This window comes from Urocampus carinirostris, chromosome 2 (assembly GCF_059441175.1).
Source record: "Urocampus carinirostris isolate Australia breed hairy pipefish chromosome 2, RoL_Ucar_1.0, whole genome shotgun sequence".
Taxonomy (NCBI): domain Eukaryota; kingdom Metazoa; phylum Chordata; class Actinopteri; order Syngnathiformes; family Syngnathidae; genus Urocampus; species Urocampus carinirostris.
Genome location: NC_142350.1, coordinates 62,098,983 through 62,114,619, shown reverse-complemented (window position 1 = coordinate 62,114,619; position 15,637 = coordinate 62,098,983). Strand labels below are relative to the sequence as shown.

Here is a 15,637-nt window from a genome sequence, read left to right as displayed (position 1 = left end):
ATTAATACCAACAATCATTTGGAGTCACGGTTGCCCATGGCGCCCATTTTGCCCCTCCCGTTTAGCGCCAGCTGCGGCTCGTTGACTGATTGGCTTCCGCCCTATTTAAGCTCAGTGCTCTCACTCACCCTTTTTCAGTCCGTCAACGAATCTCTGTACCCGCAAGTCGTGGGTTTTGACTCTGTCCGGTTTCCTGCTTGTGTTTCCTGTCCGGTATCGTTCCCGTCTAGTTTGTCCTTTTTAATTTCGATATCCAGTTTTGATATCAATCTTGTCTGTCCCGTCCTGTCAGGTATCGACCCCGCCTGTCCGATATCTGCTCGTGCAATTGGTATCGATCTCGTCGGCCTCTGGCTTCCTGTCATTCCACGCCAGACTTCTGCCTTACGTCTTCCGCCCAATAATCGCTGAATCACCCTGTAAAATAAAAGCTTGTGTAAGAAACGTCACGCATTTGGGTTCTTGACATTTGGAAGTAGAAGAAATTGCTTTGAACACCCCCCAAAACAAAAAACCTTGTGACGGACAGGGCAAAAATAACACAAAAAAAATCATGTGCCTTGGTCACTTTAAGTTTCTGTATTTTGTATTCTTTCTTGGGTTTTGAAGCATTCGTTTTCAGTTGCACTACATAATACGGCAACATTAAGCGGTCAATTATTGCACAGTGTCCCTTTAAGTAAACTTTAAGAAAGTAGAAATTTGTACATGAAATCTGTTTACTTGTGCTTATTACTACACATGTGCAGTTTCCCTGTTGATGCTGCAAAGCACTGTGGGACTTGCAGTCCAGAGACGAATGATAAAACGCACACTCAGAGATTTATGTGTATTGGTTGATTTCTCCCGGGCATTTCGGTTTTGTTTTCTGCCTCCTCGTGATAATGCTACAGTCGAAAAATTGTGGATGCCACAGTTGTATCCATCCATATGTAGTGTAAGTTCATGTTCCTTGAAAGTCAATTGATGCACACTTTGTAAACAGACAGAATGATGCAATGGAGCACGCAAATGCTTAGCCGAGAAATGGGGAGTCATCACTCCAAACTCTATGATCAGATTTTATATAATCTGTGGAAAAAAGACAAGAAAAAGAAAACACTCAAATTAAAATAATCAATTTAAAAGAGCAAAATAATCAAATTATTTTTTGAATAAAATAATAAAATGACAAAATTGAGAGGAAAATTAGAAGGCGCTGAATAACACACAATGTCACTTTAATAAAAAAGTGGTCAGAAAACGTTTCTAGTCACAGGCTGTTTTGGTTTTAAATATATTCCACAGGAGAAAAAAAACAGCTGATTAATGTATTTAACTTTTGGTATATTTTGATAGAAAGTCTTAAATCCGATATCTCGGCAATACATGAGGAAAATAGAAAAAAAACCTCAACATGAGGAAAATGAAGAAACCTTGAGGAAAATAGCCAATGTATTTTCTCTTATTTGCATGTAGCTGCACAGGTTATGTTTCATCGTCCATTTCTTTTTATAAATTGACCATTTCATCTGATTGTTTTGAAACACACAAATTATACAAATAATTACTTTGACTTACATGAAAAAAAACGTTAATTAGGAGTAATATCAAAGCATTATATCATTTTTAAGCACCAAATTTCAATATTTGCCTAAAAAAAAGCATAAGGCCTACTTCAGAAGGGCTTCATTGTAGGCTTTAGCGACATCCAGTGGACATAAAGTGCAGGTCATTGTTTACTGGAAGCATCCCATTTGTTTTCCTATGCTTCTCTCAGCATTGTCCCATGGGCCAGATCCAAAATATTGGCGTACCTGATACCAGCCGTGCTCCGTAGTTTGGTGACCCCTGCTTTAAGATCATATTTTTATCATCAAAGTATTGGACAATTACTTATACTTCATTCCTTTGAATCACTCCTGTCTGAAACTCAAAGATTGATCTCTTCTCCAACCTGAGTTCATTTCTATGATTGATGACGGAAAGAAAAACGATCTATTCAAAATCCATAATGGGCGCGCGCATCTCCATAGCAGCTCCCTAACTTAAAATAATATATTTCGCCGTAGATGGCTTGTGAATAAATAAGGTCTCACTCCTGTGAAATAACCGAGCCGAAACAACATTACCGCCATGAAACGCTTCCCCCGGTCCATTGATATGCAACATTGCCTGGGATGCAAATCACATTGCTACAGATGTATATCATCATATAAATCATCATTGGCTCTCCTCTACTGGGTCTCCCCAACCCATGCACACCTGCAAAGCCAGCTGCCTTTGTCCACACGTGGGTCCGAGCAAGCACCTCGTCGTATCATTTGGTTTGGATTTCTTCCCTGTGTAAATGTCAGCAGCTGTGGATGCAAGAGGGGGAAACGATTGGACCCAAGTGCAAACACCCACGCGTTCCCTGCTTCCAGGAGTGGAGACTCGCCGATCTTTGCCCAGTGTTAGATGCGTTACAGATAGAAAAATCGATTAGTTACAGTTCAGGGTTTGTACGAATGCTCGAAATCTTTGACAATTCTTGATTTTTAATGTTTCAAGGAATGAAAAGCGCTCGGATTTTGGGTGAAGTGCTTGTAAATGCTTCCAGAAACAGGTCGGCAACAGGTATCACGCAGGCGAAAACAGGGCAGGAAAATGTCGGAAGGTATGAGCTTGCCTAGCTGGGAGCATATTTTCGCAAACGGTCTGACACCGGTAATGGGGAGCTGGGGGGTTTGAAAACTGGCAAGGAGCCAATCAGCGACCAGGGCTGTTGGCGCCAACGGGGAAGCCGCAGGTGCCCCGAATCAGTAGTCATGACAGTTTCAAGGATTGAAAAGCGCTTGAATTTTGGGTGAAGTGCTTGTAAATGCTTGAAATTGTTGTGTTTGCTTAAAATGAATTATTCTCTGCGTAAATGTCAGTAGCTGTGGATGCAAAAGGGGGAAACGATTGGACCCAAGTGCAAACACCCACGCGTTCCCTGCTTCCAGGAGTGGAGACTTGCCGATCTTTGCCCAGTGTTAGGTGCGTTACTGATAAAAAAATCGATTAGTTACAGTTCAGGGTTTGTACGAATGCTCGAAATCTTTGACAATTCTTGATTTTTAATGTTTCAAGGAATGAAAAGCGCTCGGATTTTGGGTGAAGTGCTTGTAAATGCTTCCAGAAACAGGTCGGCAACAGGTATCACGCAGGCGAAAACAGGGCAGGAAAATGTCGGAAGGTATGAGCTTGCCTAGCTGGGAGCATATTTTCGCAAACGGTCTGACACCGGTAATGGGGAGCTGGGGGGTTTGAAAACTGGCAAGGAGCCAATCAGCGACCAGGGCTGTTGGCGCCAACGGGGAAGCCGCAGGTGCCCCGAATCAGTAGTCATGACAGTTTCAAGGATTGAAAAGCGCTTGAATTTTGGGTGAAGTGCTTGTAAATGCTTGAAATTGTTGTGTTTGCTTAAAATGAATTATTCTCTGCGTAAATGTCAGTAGCTGTGGATGCAAAAGGGGGAAACGATTGGACCCAAGTGCAAACACCCACGCGTTCCCTGCTTCCAGGAGTGGAGACTTGCCGATCTTTGCCCAGTGTTAGGTGCGTTACTGATAAAAAAATCGATTAGTTACAGTTCAGGGTGTGTACAAATGCTTGAAATCTTGAATTTGAAGGTTTCAAGGACTGAAAAGCGCTTGATTTTTGGGTGAAGTGCTTGTAAATGCTTCAAATTGTTGTGTTTCACCACAAGTCTGCTTAAAAATGAATTATTCTCTGGTTAGCTGCTCCTCTTGCACTCTTTGCACTACTGTATAATACTATACATAGCTATAATTAATTAGTATTGTCACAATCACCCGGATCGGGAACACCTGTGCTCAGGATTTGGCGCCAACAGCCAGGACAGCTGATTGGCGCACCCTGTACATTCAAATCCCCAGCTTGCGGAAACACCTTGTCCGATTGTACCATGCGATCTGTTGCCATCTGCTCAGAAAGCCCGTACCTCCGACTCTTTGCCTGCCTCCTGTTTTTCTACCTGATCTCCGTTGCCGACCCGTTTCCGAATTTGCCTTCGACCTGCCCTGCCCGCCTGACTCCTGATCTCGCTTCCGAACACGACGATGCCCTTCTTCTCCAGCCCCAACCAACAACACGACTGTCCACGACCATTCCCGCCAAGCCTTCACCCGCCTGTCAAGCCTCGACAATCCGTCAAACAACGGATCGAAGAATCACGCCTTGTCATTCCTTCCTTCCAATAAAAACCAAGAAACGAGTGAAAGTGATCTCAGTTTTCCTTCCGTCCCGCCTAACAAGTATACAGTGGAACTTCGGTTCTCGACCATAATCCGTTCCAGAACCCTGTTCGAAAAGCGATTTGTTCGAACACAGAAATAATTTTTCCCATTACAAATCATGTAAATCGTTTTAATCCGTTCCAACACCCGGAATGTTTACCCTTGTTTACCTTTAAGACACAAATAACATAAATGAACCCAGGCTAATTGTACGTTTGCGTTAGCGTAATCTTCCGTACGAAAGATTACGCTAGCATGAACATATACAAATAAAATAAGGATAAATAAAAGAAGTATGAATACAATTTTTACCTTTGTGGTGGTCAGCAGAAGGCGCAGATGGACGGTGAGAGGGATGGAGGAGGGACGAAAATTATTTTTTGGAAGGAGAGTCCCCTTCCATAAAAACTTCGGGGTGCTCTTCTGTCTTAGGGGTGCTCACACGTTCAAATCTCTTTGCTACGGATGACTGGCTACAGGATGTTCTTTTCTCTTAAAATATCTATCCAATGACATTTGCTTCAGCCTTCTTTTTAGCACTTTTCGGAATTGGTTCATGACAGTGTCATTAAAGTCATGATGACTCTGGTGGCTGCATTTGCAGCTTCATCGGTGTGGGGAAATTCTGTAACTCGGCCCATTTGCTACACATTTGTTTAATCTTGGACGTCCCCTAGTGTATTGGAGGTGCAATTGCACCTGAGAAAATTAAAAGGAGTAAATAAAATGTGATGTGAAACATCCACCCCGGCGTTCGAACTCCGATTTTTGTTCGAACAACGAAGCAAGAATTTCTCGACTTTTTTGTTCGGACTTCGATTTGTTGGAACTGAGAGTCGTTCGAAAACCGAGATTCCACTGTAATATTAGTACTTCGATACTCCAACTCAATACAACATTTTATTTATATCTGTACATTCGAGGAACGTCGTTCTTTCGCTCTGTATACACGTGTACAAGAATGACAACAAAGGATATCTGAATCTGAATCTGAATCTGTAAATGTCAGTAGCTGTTGATGCAAAAGGGGGGAACGATTGGACCTAAATGCAAAAACCCACGCGTTCCCTGCTTCCAGGAGTGGAGACTCGCCGATCTTTGTCCAGTGTTAGGTGCGTTACTGATAAAAAAGCGATAAGTTACAGTTCAGGGTTTGTACAAATGCTTGAAATCTTTGAAAATTCTTGAATATTAATGTATCTGTCACAAGCCAGAAACGGAGACAGGACCCAGTAGCGTTCGTTTACTCCGTTTTATTGATAAAGAGAGAGAGAGAGAGCAGTGCTTGCTTTCACGATCCGATGATCGATGGACACAGGTAGCAGGTGGTTGGAAGTGCCGTGTCGAGCGAGGATAATCGTAGGCAGCAGAGATACTGGTCACTAGCCGGGACAGGGGAGCAAGGGCGGCATCGAGTTCAGAAAAGAGGTCGGCAACAGGTATCAGGCAGAAACAGGACAAAACAGGTCGGTGGTCGGGATGGCAGATCAGGGCAGAAACAGGTCGGCAACAGGTATCATGCAGGAGAAAACAGGGCAGGAAAATGTTGGAAGGTATGAGCTTGCCTAGCTGGGAGCATATTTTCGCAAACAGTCTGACACCGGTAATAGGGAGCCGGGGGGTTTGAAAACTGGCAAGGAGCCAATCAGCGACCAGGGCTGTTGGCGCCAACGGGGAAGCCGCAGGTGCCCTGAATCAGTAGTCATGACAGTTTCAAGGATTAAAAAGCGCTTGAATTTTGGGTGAAGTGCTTGTAAATGCTTGAAATTGATGTGTTTCACAAGTCTGCTTAAAAATGATTTATTCTCTGCGTAAATGTCAGTAGCTGTGGATGCAAAAGGTGGAAACGATTGGGCCAACACCCTCTGCTTCCCGGGGTGGAGACTTGCCGAGCTTTGCCCAGTGTTGGGTGCGTTACTGATAAAAAAGCCATTAGTTACAGTTAAGGGTTTGTACGGTTGTAGGTTCTCCAAGCTGTCTTACGTTTGAGTACGACTCAGAATGCAACGCGCACACAAGTTCCAAAAGGGGGGAATGCAGAACACAAATACGATGAAAACCACAATACAGTAAGTACTGTATACTCACCTAGAATCCGACCTCCTAAAACTGCTTACAAAAGGCCAAAAAATGCAATAAATATAATATCATGTGTACAGTTCATCAACCTGTGAAAGCGACAAACCTTTCATATTTCTTGGTTCGTGTAATCTTGAAAGCCTGGAAACTAACACAGTCGAGACAGTCCATATTAATTTTTGTCAATGGGTTTCAAACCAATCAAAGATCTCCTTCATTTCTGGGTACTGTCTGAGACGTTTTATTTTTTTCTACAGGCGTGGTGTATTGAATGAATGAATGAATGATGATCTGCATTTATATAGCGCTTTTCAAGTCAATGACTTCCCAAAGCGCTTTACAATGTGCTCCACATGTAAGGCGCTAACCTGCTTATTGGGGGTATTAGGGGTTCAGTGTCTTACCCAAGGACACTTCGACATGTAACACGGACGAGCCGGGATACGAACTGGGATCCCTTGGCCCCAAGACGAGCGCTCTACCGCCTGAGCTACTGCCGCCCAATCTAGGACAAAAAAGTACGATCACATCACCCCAATTTCTGCTAACCTGCATTGGCTACCTGTTAGCGTAAGATGCGATTTTAATGTTCTCCTATTACTATACAAAATCATTGCAAAAATAATTTTACAAATAAAAAAAAAACACATTTCAGCACTCTTACTGTAATTTGCGGGAATGGTAGTGGACAGGCGTAATCGTCGTGTTGTTGGTCGGGGCTGGAGAAGAAGGGTGTCGTCGTGTTCGGAAGAGTGATCAGGAGTCAGACGGGCAGGGCAGGTCGTAGGCAATTTCGGAAACGGGTCGGCAACGGAGATCAAGTAGAAGAAAACAGGAGGCAGGCGATAAGTCAGAGGTACGGGCTTTCTGAGCAGATGGCAACAGGTAGCATAGTACAATCAGACAGCATGTTTCCGGAAGCTGAGGATTTAAATGGACAGGGTGCGCCAATCAGCTGTCCTGGCTGTTGGCGCCAAATCCTGAGCAGAGGTGTTCCCGATCCGGGTGATTGTGACACATTCACCCTATTAATTTTATTGTTCCTGTATAAACCACACCCTCTTCCCCACATACGGCCTACCTTTCGCTACTGGTGACACACAAGCTAATACATGCACATAGACTAACATCCGGATTTCAGTATTTCATTTTATAGTTGTAAATACAGCTTGCAGTTGAGCATAAACAGTAGGGAGAATATCAGAATATCAGTAGGGATAAATTACGAGATGCCCCCACCATAACTGTAGTTGGATTTTGTAGGTATATACAGTACAAACAGCCCACCCTCACTAGTTATCAGCGTTGTGTTGGATGGATTAATGATTGTATGTCAATCTTGAGCAAAAGGATAACCGCCATAGATTAGAAGACATTAGAATCCACAATCTGCCTTAAAAAAATGAGTGGAGTAAAGCACCAGATTGAAACAACCTGTACAACTTTTACTGTACAAGGCATTAAATCCTGGAACTGTTTACCCACTAAGCTAAAGGAAGATTCAAACTGGGTCATTTTTAAACATAAACTTAAAGACTTTTTCATCAGAGGTCATATATGTGACCACCTGCAGCCTCTGCAATTGTCCTGTTTTATAATATTGTGTATTTTATTTGTGTTTTTTTTCTGTAAAAGCCCTTCTGGGGACAGACATTAGCCTTGGCTAAAGTGTTATAGTATGTGACATGAGTTTATGGAGCATAATTGTCCCTTTTCAAATAAACAAAACCAGTTACAACATTTTATCAATAACACTTTACTCGTTCTTTTGAGAAAAGTAATTGCGTTCCAGGAACGCTTTCCAAGTCAAGTCAAGTCATGTTTATTTCTGTCGCCCTTAATCACAAAGAGTCTCAAAGGGTTGCACAGACTAGAGATTATTGCAAAGCACAGACAATTATTGCACCACCCCCTGATCTAAAACCTACACGAGGGCAAGGAAAAACTCAAAAACCTCAACATGAGGAAAATGAAGAAACCTTGGTAAGGGACTGCACATGAGGTCATCCCCCTTCCAGGATGACCAGGTTGCAATGACTGTTGCAATAACAAATAATAAACAGATATTGAAAAAGCTGCATGCAGCCATTTTGACCAATAGTGTTTATTCAGGCTTTAAAAACGTGGTTAGATCTGAGCTGGATGATATGTTCAGTTTTCTATAGTCACAAGCTTTGATTCAGCACACATTTCTTTTGCACAGACGCTAGCCGTATTAACGACTGGGTTTGGCTCCTAGCATTAGTGACTAGCATCATAGACATTACCATTAGCACCTAGCTTCCCTGACTCGTCCTCTAACGCTTACTGATAGCTTTAGCTGTTAATGTCTCTAACCTTATGTGCTAATTTGTCAGCATTAGAACCTGCATGAGGGCAAATAATACACAGATATTGTCAACATAAAAATATAGGTTATTCATATGCTATACAATAGAAGTGTGTTTTAGGCTTAGATTTAAACAGTTCCACTGAGGTTGCAGATCGAATCTCAGGGGGAAGAGCATTCCACGGCACAGGGGCCCGAAAGGAGAACACTCTCGAACCTGCGGATCTCTTCTTGGCTCTTGAGATCACGAGCAGACCAGCATTTTCAGAGCGAAGGTTCCGGACCGGAACATCTTAAGCTAACAGGGAGCCAATGCAGGTTAGCTAAAATCGGAGTAATGTGATCAAACTTTCTTTTCTTGGTTAAAATAAATTGGCAAATTGACAAATACATACATGTGTTTAATACACAAATGGATTATTTTTCTACTCTCTCAATTAACTGCTCCAAAATAGTTTTCAATACTTGAATTGTTTTGTGTTTGTCTCTTCTTGGCTCTTGGGATCTCTAGTAGACCAGCGAAGGCTCCGGACCGAAACTTAGGGGGAAATTAAATGTGAAAGATTGTCATGAACCAGAACGGACTCTCGGATCCAATAGCGTTAGTTTCAAAAGTGCTTTTATTTGAAAGAGTTGTTGGAGCTGGCTTGGGACGTCGGCGCTTGTTGGTCATCAGCCTCTTCGGGCAGAATGACAGCTCTGTGACGGGTAGACGGAAGATGCAGCTTAGCGGGTAAGTCGATGCCGGAACGGGAGAGTAGGTCGCAAAACGTGGAAAGGAAACAGGTCAAAAACGGAAGGCAGGCATGAATCAGGCAAGAGGAGTCGTGGGTACCTTGTAGTCTGGAGAAACACTCAGGAATACAAAGAGTATACCCGGACGTCCATCTCTGGACGCAGACCGCTTAGGTGGAGAACGTCAGCCAATCAGGAAGTGCGCTCCAGCGCGTCAAACGATCACCCCAGGTAACTTCACTTAGGCAATCACGACAAAGATATGAGGGAGCAAGTCCATGCAGTATTTTGTATAAAGAGTAGAAGTGAGTTTTAAGCTTACATTTAAACATTTCCCGTACAAATTGTCGTATTTTCCCTTGTGCATTCGATATAACAGGGTGTAAAGGTTATTTGACTTTGGCTTTGATGCTATGTCAGTCCTTAGCTTGGCCTTTGCCATGATCTTTGATTTTTGCAATCCGGAGATGGAATAAGAGCTTGCTCTGTCCACTCCATGCATCGGCCCGGTATTGCAGTACCTCCGGGAACGGTGCATTCGCAATGATTGCAGCAAGGCTTTAGGGCTAGGACCTTAGCTTGGCCTTTTGACTGAGATTAAGTGTCCCGGCTCCTAGGCTTTGTAGCGTATTATGAACTGACCGATAACGGATAATGGATAATGAATAACGAAGATAGAACAATAACCCTTAAAAACCCCAAAACCCCATTTCCACTGAAGTTGCAGATCGGATCTCAGGGGGAAGAGCATTCCACAGCACCGGTGCCCGGATGGAGAACGCTCTCGAACCAGCGGAACACTTCTTGGCTCTTGGGATCACCAGAAGACCGGTGCTCTCAGAACGAAGGCTTCAGACCGGAACATAGGGGGAAATCAGATCTGAAAGATATGAGGGAGCAAGTCCATGTATGATTTCGTATAATACTAAGAGAACCTTAAAATCACATCTTAAGTTAACAGGGAGCCAATGCATGTTAGCTAAAATCGGGGTCATGTGCACTGATGTTCCAAAGTAACACAAGACTCACAACACTGTCTTTGCCCCAGTAAGACGATATATAATTGAGAATTTTGCGTCTTTCTTTGCCGTGTAATTAAAGTCCGAGCTTGGCCCCCGGGGGTGTGAGCTTGTCTTGACCGCACTTGCCTGCCCGGGTAGGGGAAAGCGAGCTAGTCGGGGTGTGCGCTTGCAAGATATATAGGCGTTTCAGGGGGGATTTGTAGGGGGATGTCGACGTGAATGCACCCCGGTTCAAAAGAATTCTGTGTCACTTCCCCGGAGAAAGGAAGGTAAAGATAGTGGCGAAGGGGGGGAGAGATGTGAGAAGGGGAATGCTGTGGGATAGAAGGTCTTGTGTGGAAGGAAGAGTTTATGCAGCAAACACAAATCTATTCGTAATATGCGCATATTACTTATATACAGTTTATATTTGTGTGTGTGTGTGAGAGTGTGTGAATCCCCCTCAGCCACAACCACAACACCCACACACTTTACCCGCATGTATTACAGCCATAAATATGCAATACTGCTCCTCAACCTTTCGTTTCATTTTCTTTTTTTATTCGCCCTGCGTGCACACGCACACACACACAGGGAGCTCGTGCTGTATATGCAAGGACAAGTGCTGTCATTACCTCTCTCAAGGGAGCACATTGTTGATCCCCCCCCTAGCAGTTACACCGTAGCAAACTCAGGCAGCACCCGCACACAAATCAGGTTAGACGTTAAAAGTTAAGCATACCGTTAATCATTTTCAGCCTTTGTTTCATTGCGATGCTGTATTTTTTTCACACACCCTCGAATGTCAATGTCGACGTGAGTTCAAATCGGTGGATTCGGAACAAAGGGCGTGAGCGCTTTCGCAACGGCATTGTTATTGTCTTTTTAAATACAGTCATTTGCAAAATGTTGTCGCTGTCATGTCAATTCATGTTTATTTGTGACGCCCTTCATCACAAGTAGTCTCAAAGGGCTGCACAGACCACAGATTATTGCAAAGCACAGACTATTATGGCACCATCCCCTGATCTAAAACCTGCATGAGGGCAAGGAAAAACTCAAAAACCTCAACATGAGGAAAACAAAGCCTACTTACAACAAAGTCAGTTAGTTCTTTGTTCCTTTGTTTCTTTGTTTCCTTATCCTCACTGTAAATGTGGAACTGGAGTCGTCCAATTTCGTTGTCACAGCACATCCCATGTTGTAACAATGACAATAAAGGCATATTGTATTCTATTCTATTCTATTCTAGAAGAAACCTTGAGAAAGGGCCGCACATGAGGTAAACCCCCTTCCAGGATGACCTGGCTGCCATGGATGTTGTAATAACAAATAATAACCAGTTATCATCAACAGGAAATATAAGTCATTCATTAACAGGGTTGGGTACGGTTACTTTAACTGGATTACTTTCAATGACTTTTGGATTACTCCAATACCAAATATGCTAAAAAAAGACAAAATAAACTAAATATTAATCAAATGATGACTACTACTTGTGGGTGTGTGTGTGTGTGTGAGAATCAGTGTTTGGTGCTTTACCCAAAAACTACTTACAGTTACTAGTTACATCATTTAAAAAGTAACTCAGTTAATGAATAGAATAGAATAGAAGAATAGAATAAACCTTTATTGTCATTGTTACAAACAGGGTTGGGTAGGGTTACTTTAACTGGATTACTTTCAATTACTTTTGGATTATTCCAATTCCAAATATGCTAATAAAAGACAAAATAAACTAAATATGAATAAAATGATGACTCACAACACGTGGTTAGCTTTCTCTCCTGGCTTTGATCTCTTTGATCTCCGGCAAAACGAACATATCTTCGTATCTGTTTTGAAATTATTCCAGCGATCATTTTTTGCAAGGTACGTTTCCTTATTTCCGAGCAATTTTATGTTAAGTGGGCACGAGTCACGCCAGTCATAAGTTAGCTAATGCTAACTAGCTTACCGGTGCCGTTTCTTACTCTGCAAACAAGCTGCTATTATTGTGATTAACCAGCGATTCGAAACCGTAATCTTCCAAATATAACGTGTATTGAAGATGGTCTGCATGTTTGTAGCGCTTTTCAAGTCCCAAAGCAATTTACAATGTCCTTTACACTTACACATTCACACACTCACACGCCGATAGCAGCGTCAGCCATGCGAGGCAACTACCTGCTTATCAGGGTCATTAGTGATTCACTGTCTTGCCCAAGGACACTTCGACATATAACACGGAGGAGCCAGGAATCGACCCTGCGACCTCTTCCTCCCAAGACGAGCGCTTTAACCCCTGAGGTACTCCCGCCCAAAAACTGTTATGTGCCAACCATTAAACTTATCACGCCGAAATTAACTGTCAAAATATCAATCGAGCGCGCTCTCTGATTGGCTGACGTTCTCCTCTTAAGCGGTCAGCGTCCAGAGAAGGACGTCAGACCGTACTTCTATATTCCTGTGTGTTTCGCCAAATTACTAAGTACCAAAGACTACTCTTGCCTGATTCCTGCCTGCCTTCCGATTTTGACCTGTTTCCGTTCCATGTTTTCGACCTGCTCTCCCGCCCTGGCCATCGACCTGCCCGCTAAGCTGTACCGATTCCACCTACCTGTCACGGAACTGCCATTCCGTCCGAAGCGGCTGATGACCGACAGACGCGGCCCTCCAAAGCCAGTTCTTTCTAATAAAGATTCCTTTGAAACAAACGCAATTGGGTCCGAGATTCCGTCAAGGTTCATGACAATTTGTAAACAAGGTGGAAATTACATTACCCAACAATTTAGATACAAAGCCATTTTCGTAATGTTTGTGTTAGGTAGGACATTTTACACCGGAAGTGCATTTTTTTTGGCACAACACCGATAAGAACTGGTAAGCATCCAGGCTTTTATAAGCTTCTAGATCAGCGCAGGTGTATGGGGATACTCCATTCACAATATAGTGGTACAGATTGTGTGAACTGAAGCCAGGACGATTTGGTTAGATGTGTAAATATGTCAGGAGGGAGAAAGTATGGGTCGATTCTAAATTTCTCTAAATAGCGCTCTTTGTGCTTTTCGGCAAGGTGAGCCACTTCCTTCATCAGCTGCACAATATTTGTTTGACAAGTCATTGCCGATGGCGTTGGATAGTATCACTTTTGTGTTGTTGCAGTCAACCGTTTACTGGAATCACCCACTGTTGACTACGGTTTATTGCCGTCTGCCATGGTGTCGTCACGCGGTTAGGACACATGTATGCAAAGGGTCAATAAACGTTAAAAGTCTGAAAAAAGGGCAAAAATTGTGATATTTCACGTAACGATAACAATATATTTCAGAGAAACTGTGGCCAGGCTTGCTTACGAGAACATTGAACTTCATTTTGGGGTGATACTGATACGTCCCACGTGAGTCTGCCCCGTTGGCGCCAACAGCCACGGACCCTGATTGGCTGTTGGACTCTTTTTAAACCCCCGCCTTCCTGAAAACACTCGGCAGATCGTCTGCGAACCTATGCTACCCACTAAGCAAGCTTTTGTGACTCTCCGAGTCTATCCTGCCCTGCGTTCTGTCTGATTCCCATTGCCGACCTCTTTTCTGGACCCGTTTATGTTTATGTTCTTGCTCCTCCGCCCCGGCCATTCTTCTTGCTTTCAACAACTACCTTCGCAGCTACCTGCTACACATGACTAACGATCACCGGATCGTGGATGCAATTCCCTTCCTCATTTTAAATAAAGCTGAGTAAAACGAACGCAATCGGGTCCCGTCTCCGTTCCTGGTCTGCGACATTAATCAGTGTTGCATCTATTGTCGGCAAATCGCACGTGAGCTCAAGTGCGTGGATTTTGAACAAATTCTGGCCACATTTAGGAGGGCGTGCACACTTATGCAACTCCATCATTTGGGTTATTTTAAATCCTGTTATTTAAATATGAATTTCCCAAAAAAGCGTATCTCCATATTTGTCTTTTTTTTAACTTTACTTTAATGTTACCAACATAAATTAGGTTGAATTGTATCAAACCCCAACAACTGGTTAATCAAAACAACCACAAAATCACTTTTACATTACCTATTGTTGTATAGGTGTCACGTTTAATTAATAAGTTGAGTACACCTTTATTTTAGTATGTGCTATTCTAAAGCAGTTTTAGTGGGTTTGCTTATTTGCAATGTCGGCTTATTAGTGAGTATATATAGTATTTTACAAGTGGTATCAATACTTTGTAATGGTGATTGTCTGGGGAAAAAGTGCCCATTTTAAAGCAGTTTTAGGGGGTCTTTTTACATGTGATGTGGGCTTATATGCGAGGATATTCGGTCATTTATGAATTGTATCATTTCGTTGTAATGGTGGGTATCTGGAATTGTCAAGAAACAGAACAGGATCAGGACCCAAACGCGTGACGTTCTCACACAAGCCTTTTATTTTACGGGAAATGAGGAGTCATTCACGTTAGGCAGCCGGTCTGGCGTGGAAAGACAGGAAGCCAGAGGCCGACGAGATCGATACCAACTGCTGGAGTCGATATTGGACAGATGGGGTCGATATTGGACAGGACAGACAGACAGGATTGATAATGAAACAGGATATTGAAAATAAACAGGACAAACAAGACGGGAACGAAAACTGGAGAGAATAAAAAACAGGACAGAAATTGACAGGAACGGAACTGGAAATAGATATTAAACAGGACAACAATTAACGGGAACAATACTGTACTGGAAATACCAACAAGAAAACAGGACAGAGTCAGAACCCACGTCTTGCGGGGCAGAGGTTCGTTGACGGACTGACAAAGTAAGAGCGAGCGCACTGAGCTTAAAAAGACGGAAAGCCAATCTGTTAACGCGCCGTTGGGCGCCACGGCAACCGTGACAGGAATTCGTTTTTCGAGCATACATATTACACATACATATTTAGATATCAGGATTTAAAATAACACAAATGATGGAGTTGCATAAGTGTGCACGCCCTCCTAAATGTGGCTAGAATTTTCATAATGTTTGGCAAAACCTGGATTTGCATCATGTTTTCATTTTATTATTACATATTTTTGTGTGATTTAATATATTTAAAAGACTTAATTAATATTTTTATTGTATGTGCACACCTATATTCATTATTATTGTCTTATCATGTAACTCGGGATTTGGCTACACTAGCCTTTTGTTTGTTATCACTGACTTCGACTCCAGCTGTATGTGGACATGAAACATTTTCTTGTTTTTAAAGGCCCAATTAAATGATGCCAC

The 15,637-nt window shown here is 42.8% G+C and overlaps 1 protein-coding gene and 1 pseudogene across 1 annotated transcript in view; both read left to right on the top strand.

Annotated features, from left to right (window-relative positions):
• The window catches only part of efna3b (ephrin-A3b), a 194,234-nt gene that overhangs the window by 43,025 nt on the left and 135,572 nt on the right, over nt 1–15,637 (top strand). The gene's annotated exons all lie outside the window — the stretch shown is intronic.
• On the top strand, nt 9,829–9,948 carry LOC148372876 (U2 spliceosomal RNA; annotated as a pseudogene).